This window comes from Anas platyrhynchos, chromosome 1, assembly GCF_047663525.1.
Source record: "Anas platyrhynchos isolate ZD024472 breed Pekin duck chromosome 1, IASCAAS_PekinDuck_T2T, whole genome shotgun sequence".
Taxonomy (NCBI): domain Eukaryota; kingdom Metazoa; phylum Chordata; class Aves; order Anseriformes; family Anatidae; genus Anas; species Anas platyrhynchos.
The window spans coordinates 135,499,028-135,507,476 of NC_092587.1; the positions used below are offsets into that span (position 1 = coordinate 135,499,028).

The 8,449-nt window shown below is 37.8% G+C and overlaps 1 long non-coding RNA gene across 1 annotated transcript in view; it reads right to left on the reverse strand.

The window, feature by feature from the left end:
* The window catches only part of LOC106014648 (uncharacterized), a 64,559-nt gene extending 59,974 nt beyond the window's left edge, over positions 1–4,585 (reverse strand). The window contains exons 1-2 of the long non-coding RNA XR_011805422.1: positions 4,387–4,585; positions 25–184 (exon numbers count right to left, since the gene is read on the reverse strand). This is a non-coding gene — a long non-coding RNA (uncharacterized lncRNA). The remainder of the gene's footprint in view (positions 1–24; positions 185–4,386) is intronic.
* Between the last annotated feature and the right edge of the window lie 3,864 nt (positions 4,586–8,449).

Sequence of the window (8,449 nt, forward strand, 5' to 3'; positions counted from 1 at the left end):
CTTCCCATGCTACTTGCACATTACCTTTTCTTGAGGCTACCTTTCATGGAGGGATGGAGGACTCTTCAGCAACCTACCTCCTGGGTTATCTTCTCATTTCTGAACAATGCTTCCTCGCCCTCCCTGACAAACACAGCAATGCATACAAGTCATGTGGCACAGGAGTCTTTGCTTTTCTGAGGAACTGCATTGAGAAACAAAAGTGGAAGCCAAGCTCAGGATGTTTCCTGTGACAGCCCATGCCAGCAACTCCCTCCATACAGCGTGGAACTACGTGGGTATGTCCATTTCCAAATAAAGCAGCCACCTTTTGTTGAAATGTGAATATTAAGCAGTTTTACAACCTGTAATATGTATTAATATAATATAATAAATATGATATGATATGATAATAATATATTATAATATAAAAATATTAATAAATGCAGTATTTTCATCACTGTAGACTAATTCATGAAAAAAATGTTTACTGAGCATTTTTTGTATGTCAAAGTTAATGCAGGAAAGTTGACCTGTTTCAATTTACCTAAATTCTTTGTATATAATGACAGTCAAATAAAGGTGATAATATCAACCACAGTTATTGAGTAATTTTGCCAAATGAAAAGATGCAAACTTTTCTAATCATAAGCCAAATCATAAGAAAAACCTCATCTCTTGAGAGGTCAATTGACACCATGATGATTAACAACTAAGAGATTATATATTTTCTACTTATTAAAAGTCCCAGCTACCTATGAATACTTTATATATTTCACATAGTTCATTATTCTTCAGCATACATTTTAAGTATATGCATGTATATGTCCAGAAAAAAATAAACACATCTTCCTTGAATCAAAAATCTAAGGTACAGGCCCTTGGGATATTAGAACCAACATTATTGAGTGTTGATACTTGAAATAACAGTATTCAATAAAAATAAAAATAAAAATAAAAATAAAAATAAAAATAAAAATAAAAATAAAAATAAAAATAAAAATGAAAATGAAAATAAAAATGCATCCAACTCTCAATAGTTGGATAGTCTCAATAATTCTTTTTTTCACTCACACTAGAAGAAAAATTGGTCTTGAAATCTTACAGACTTTTATTTTAGTTTAATCTATATTTAAAAGCAAAATGAAACAAAAACAAAAACAAAAACAAACATTGAGTTCTGAATTGTAACATACATTTTAATTTGTTGAAAGTAAATTTTACTTTGAAATCATGATAGCAACATTTTGTTGTTGTTGTTGATTGTTTGGGGTTTTTTTTTAGGAATATTTATCTTTTGTTGTTATAAACTAGAAGCTGTCTTCATTTTCCACACTTGAACTCTGAAAAATGGCCACACTGGCGAAAGCAGTCAAGCTGCACAGCAACCTAAATCTTGAACAATCATTCAGTTATTCACTGGCCAACTTGATTTCACCACAAATTGAATGCTTTCTGACAAACACTACCAGAGCAAAATTAAAATAACAAAAATGGGAATTATTTTAGCAGTACCGTCTTTGCAATCAAAATTATTACAATTTCAATAACAGCTTTTAATCTAGAACAGATTACAATGTTTGACTTTACAGTAGAATTGTGTGACTGCATCTTGGATCACAATCTTTCTTTTGAAGAAATTCCTGCTCTTCAGAAACCCTGTATGTAACTTTCTATCTGACCTTTCTGACCCAGTAATACTAGCATTGATATAGCATCTGCTATCTTTATCTTCTAAGAAATACCTGAACTTTTCAAATTTTGTGGTTCTTCTGAGAGAAAGCTAGGTGACAGGAGTTACAGTTTTATCTCAAAACCTCTCATATGGTATAGAATATGGTGAATTTATCATTGGTCAATATTTTAAACCAAGATTAATTAGTTTGATGAAAAGAAAGGTCTATCTCAAAACTAACCCATAGGTTTCATGCAGAGTTCATGTGTAATGTGGTGAGGTTTTTTTCATAGTTTACAGCTTCTTTCATGCAGCAGATTGGATTATAACAAAGATTTTTTCCAGCTTTAACATTCAGTGTTATTTTTGTCCTCCAAAACTGAATTCCACAGTTGTCAAGAAAATATCATGCCTTCAGCAAACGTCTGACTTGAGAGGTAATGGATCCAGTGAAATACAAAATCCAGTTCCACACAGCTCCTCACAGTGCTGGTTATGCATTTTAGCAAAGCTGAACTCTCATTCCAAGCAACATCTTTCAAAAGTCATTGAATTGGGAGCATGCCTGGATAAACACATTTTTTGCTGTTTCAGACCACTAAGTCCCACTTGATGAAAGTGAGACCCAGTCTACCACCTCCCACCCCAAACCTAAGCAGCCTATGCACTGGAAGATGCACCCATTGCGATTCCTCTGTGTCCCTGTGCTTTTGGCACAATACCCATGTATTTGTCTCACATGTGAGCATTCAAGTGGCCTAAAGTGACTGCGATTTTTTATTGTTTATTCAAAACTGAATTCCTTCAGAGTTTAAATACATAAGCAGTGGAACTAAGTGAGATTAGTCCTACAGCCTGCTGCTTTCCTTATGTATGCGCTGCTATTTTTAGGGAGATCACAATATATGCTATTCAGGATAATAATAAACATTAGTAATTCCCATTAAAGGGAGTAGAAACACTGGAGTTCTGCTGTGTTTTTAACTAACTTCTTGGCTGGCTATCTGCAATGTAGTGGGTGGTGGAAAATCACAGCACACCAATGGCATGGTAACAATTTCCTCTCCAGCAATAGGCTTCTATAGGACATCCTTATTTGAAAGCAATGATATTTTGTAACCAAAACACTACCTGAAAAGCAAAAAATGCTATGTAGGTCTAACTTACATATTAGGAAACTTACATTTTTCCTAACACAGTTTCTACTCTTATTAAGTATTCTTTGACAAAATGACATAAACAGAAAAACAATGTACAAGATTCCATAAAATGATTTGCTGTTAACAAAATAATAGGTGAGCAGAGCAACAATACAACTAGAAGTGTGAATCCAACACAGTGAAAATGTAGGCCCAATTCAAAAACCTTATCTGTAAGAGTATCTATAGTGATACTGAAATAATACAAAACCTTACATTCTGCACTCCTCTCCTGACACTTTTTTATTCTTTTCATTACTTTAATTTAAATAATGTAAAAATAATAAGCTACTTTTACAGAGAAAATGCTGTGTTGAGAGAAAAAAAAAAAAAAAAAAAAAAAAAGCATGATTATAGAAACAGAAAAATGAACAGATATATAGCAAGCCAAAGGAAACAATTGAAAATCACTGCAGGCAGGAAATATCTCTATAAATTTAATGCTCATCGAAGAATATTAAGAAATAAGAAGGGTTTGAACAACCATAACACGGGATAATAACACTACAGTTAGGGCTAGTGAAGAAGATGAACTCAAAAGAAGTAAACAACAATCTGTATGCAAAGAGTACAGTGTAATAGTGAAGAAAAACTGCAAGCCAAACAAAGAATTACCTAATTGTACTATATACAACTCACTGTAATAAATGAAATATATATATATATAAATATATTCCACATTAAAATCAGCAAAAAAAGGAGGTGTGGAAACTGCTTTAAAATATATAAATAAATAAATAAATAAATAAATAAATAAAAAGGAAAAATCAGCAGAGAAAATATCCAGTCTAGATGTCATTGTCCTGTAAATTTAACTAGTAAATAAATAAATATCTATGAGCAGGATGCATTTGTAAAAAGTAATTATCATACAGCTATAATAAAACACAAACGAAAATCTTAACAAGTTTTAAGAGTAGAGTAATTTAGGGAACAGGAAAAGACATGATGTCAAATAAAACCCTAAAGTTTAAACAAAATGAACAAAATTAACAGAAATATAAAAATGATGTTGGGGTCTCTCAAACCAATCTGAGTGGGGATTTTTAGAAATGCAATCTTGGGCCTATATGTCTAAAATCCATGTAGGTTCAGCACTCAATATTTGAGTCTTTTATTTAATCAGGCTATTCCACTCAACTCTCACCAGCTGCCAGAAATCTTTGTATATAATATTTTTTGCTTTTTTCCCCCCTATATTTGTAGGAGTTTATCATTGGCTCTGACTCCAGTCTGATGTGCTAATTCACTGGTGATGACTGCACTCAAAATGCTAGCAGTGTTTTGCAAATTGCATAGATAAAATATTTTGCACATAGTTAGAAGCTCTTTTTTTAAGACAAGCTGCTGTATCTCCTATGTGTATGTTCCTATTTCTAAATTGGTCAACAGCACGTATAGCACACTGTAGAGTCTGAGAGTTTTTCAGTTTGAGGCATACAGAAACTTCAAGACTTAGCTGGCTCAGTGAAGGATGCAGGCTGTGAAATCCACTGGAAAGTGCCAAAATGAAGCATGTGTTGTTTGACCTACCTCGAAGAGACAGGGGATATCAAGAACATGTCTGCATCATATGGTGGGGACCTCAGGGATCTTGATGGATGAGCTATGAGCAGGTGCTGTGAGGACCCTCTAGTACTCTAGTAGCCCCTTACAGGAATCCCAACCTCCTTGCAGAAGCAGTTTCCTTTGCCCAAGGCTGGGAGCCATAACTGAGGTAATGCGCAAAGAACTTTGGTCTCTCTTCCTTTCTGGATACTCTCTAATTACTTCATGTAACTGAATGATTCATAGTGACTTTCTTACTAATTTGGTGGAACAAGAAGTTAGGTCACATTTGTGGGCGTATGGAAACATACTTATTGAACAAACTGCTAAATTGACAGTGCTACTGACTCTCCTGCTCCCTCTCCTGAGTAGTCTGACCTGTTCCCTGGTAATTTCCCTACTCTTCCTGTGAAATGAGTGAGAGTTTTAGGTCTGACCCTATCAGGTACAACAGCCATTACATGTTTGCCACTTGGCTAGAGAAGAAAATACAGCCACTTTTTGGATGTGTTTGCTGAGCATGTGTAGTTAAATTGCATTATACAGCAGCTCTGTTTGGTGTTGAACAGCTTATCCAAAGTGTCCTGTGTCTGGCTTATCCCACAAGCATAGCCAATCCACCAGTGTTCAGGGAGCTGAGGCTCTGTCCAGGTGCCACCAGCCGCTCTGCTCAAGTGGGGCTCCATGGCCAACAGCCCATACTCACATCCTGAGGAGTACAAGCAAACTGAGAGAATAAATTCCTAGAAAAATTGGTTTGTTGAGTCATACAAGGGAAGTAAATGATACATCACTGACCAGATTTTGCTTGTTTCTCCATTTTGCTTTTATGATTTTGCATTTACATTTACAACAATGCATACTTCACCAGTCCCCCCTCCCACAAGACACTCCTTGTGTCACCTCTGCACTTCTGTCCTTTCCACCTTGTTATTCCCTCAGAGTAGATGCTTTGTATATACTTAATATATCTGCTCTTTATAAAGTACAGAACAGAGGCATTTCTGAGTAAAATATACAAGTGCGTTTGAAGCTAAAGAATCAGGAGTTCCTAACTAGAGCCCTGAAAAGCACACAAAGTGCAGACAGAAATAGAAGCAGCTGTTGCATAGCAAGGAATACAACTTTCTGGGGAAGGGAGGTCAAGAATTCAGAGGTGAGCAACTGCGAACCCAGGTTTCTAATTTATGGGAGAGAGGAGGTTTTGAACCTTGTAAGTGGAGGAAACAGGAAGGTGTTGAATAGTGTCAGCAAAGTTTAGTGTCAGCAAAGAAAGTGGTGACAAGACAAAGGACCACTTTTCTTATTAAAGAGCTGCAATCTAGGGGGGCTGAAGTACTTAAGTACTTGAGAAAACAGTACGGAATGGGGCAGAAAACATCTGAATTCAAGGTTGGAAAGACGAGTGTTGGGATGGAAGAGGAAAAGGATATAGTGGAGTTTGGGAAGAAAGAGAGTCAAAATGTGAATGAGATCAATAATAATATATATATATATATATATATATATATATATATATATATATATATATATATGTATCAATTTTCTCTCCTTCCACCTGCTAAGGTTTGTTGTCTTTTATTGAAAAACTAAATTTTTTTTTAAACCAGGAAGTTTCCTGCTTTTTAGACTGAGAATTAAAATAATAATTATTATTATTGTTATTATTTAGCAGTGCTGTATCCTTGCGTCTGCTGCTTCATTATCTTCTGTGATGCAGCTTAACTGTATTAGTCCAAAATGCACAACAGTGCCTCACCAGAAGGCTCACAAACCCATTAGGCTTGAAATGAGAGTGAAAGTTTAGTTCTTGAATATCTTTCCTTTGGAGGCCTGAAGGCAACCATGCTCGTGAGTTTTAAGAGATGCTTGATATGTTTGTGGTTATGAACATGAGCTTACAGCCTTTTTATTGCAATTGCAGACTTCTGGACCAAATGAATATTTTCCAGGACTCGGTAAGTACTTTCAGACCTAAATGCTAATGATCTATGAGAGCACCACACATCAAGTGAAATGTGGACAGCCCCACAGAAGGACTAGAGGTCATGAGAAACTAGAAATACAAATGAGCTGCCATGATGGGTTATTTCTAAATAGACAGAAAATAAAATAAAATTAGTCTTTAGAAACACTTTGGATCTTGCACTTATTATAGGAAATTCATGAGAATTTTCAGTAAAAATGTCTATGCGTTAATGTTACCTTCTAAGTCAGAAGACACAAAAGTAAAGAATCCTCCCACCATATGTAGTTCTCATTTCTTCCTGAGTAAAAGAATCATTAGAATGGGTGGGCCAGGGAAGTGGTGGGGTCCCCATCAGTGGAGGTATTTAAGAGACATGTGGACATGTTGCTAAGGGAAAAGGACTAGCAATGGAACTCAGTAGGTCAGGTTGGTGGTTGGACTTGATGATCTTGACTCATTCATGCAAATTCCATTTAACAAAGCTTTATAAAGACTCCTTTACAGCCCCAAGGTGTGGCTTTGCATTGACATTACAGAAAAGAAAAAATCAAATTCCAGGGCAAGGCTGTGAAGGTCAGTATAAAAATCTAAATCAACTATACCTTGGACAGAAGCATACCACAGAAATAGGTTGTTTAAGTTATTTAAGTTTAGGTTCAGCTAAATTGCCACAATGTGTCCTTGAAAGAAAAGTAGCCTGCAATATCTTGCAAGGGACAATAAGGTGCAAAATTACATCTACTCAGGAAATTACGAACATTTCTTTGGAAAAGGCAGCCTTTCTGAAGAAATGGTGTTGGTTAAGCAATGTATCCTCAGAATGGTGGAGTATGGGCTCAAAATTTACAACAGTAAAACAGTGCTAGTGGCTAATAATTTACAACTTCTAAACATTTTGGAGGCTTCCTGTTGGAGCCACAGGTGATCTTAGCTGTCAGTTGTAGCAAATGGACAAATGAAAGATTTTTGTTGCTTCTTTAGTCTATGGGTATTTCTCTAGAAGTGTTCAACACTTGCAAAAATGATTACTGGTAGTGATAGATTCAAATCTCGTGCCTGGGCTTTCCTGATATGACTGTCTCTATATAGAGCTTTTGCACAGCAAAGAGATTCTGTAGAAATGTCTCAGATTTGACTTTAAAAATACAAGATCAGTTAGTTAATTGTAGAGGGAGAATAAAGTCTGATTCCTCTGTTAGACTGGGCTGGGTGTTTTGTTTGTTTCTTGTGGTTGGTGACCTGCTACGGCACTTGGATGTGCACAAATCGATGGGGCCGGATGGGATCCACCCAAGGGTACTGAGAGAACTGGCAGAGGAGCTGGCCAAGCCCCTATCCATCATTTATCAGCAGTCCTGGCTATCGGGGGAGGTCCCAGCTGACTGGCGACTAGCAAATGTGACGCCCATCTACAAGAAGGGCCGGAGGGCAGACCCGGGGAACTACAGGCCGGTCAGTTTGACCTCAGTACCAGGGAAGCTCATGGAGCAGATCCTCTTGGGAGTCATCATGCGGCACTTGAAGGGCAAGCAGGCGATCAGGCCCAGCCAGCATGGGTTTATGGAAGGCAGGTCCTGCTTGACGAACCTGATCTCCTTCTACGACAAAGTGACGCGCTGGGTGGATGAGGGAAAGGCTGTTCCTTGTTGAACTATGAAGTTCAACAAGGCCAAGTGCCGGGTCCTGCACCTGGGGCGCAATAACCCCAAGCAGAACTACAGGCTGGGAGAGGAATGGTTGGAGAGCTGCCAGGCAGAGAAGGACCTGGGAGTGATGGTGGACAGTCGGCTGAATATGAGCCAGCAGTGTGCTCAGGTGGCCAAGAAGGCCAACGGCATCCTGGCTTGTATCAGAAACACTGTGACCAGCAGGGCTAGGGAGGTGATCGTCCCCCTGTACTCGGCTCTGGTGAGGCCGCGCCTCGAGTACTGTGTTCAGTTTTGGGCCCCTCGCTACAAGAAGGACATCGAGGTGCATGAGCGGGTCCAAAGAAGGGCGACGAAGCTGGTGAGGGGCCTGGAGAGCAAGTCCTATGAGGAGCGGCTGAAGGAGCTGGGCTTGTTCAGCCTAGAGAAGAGG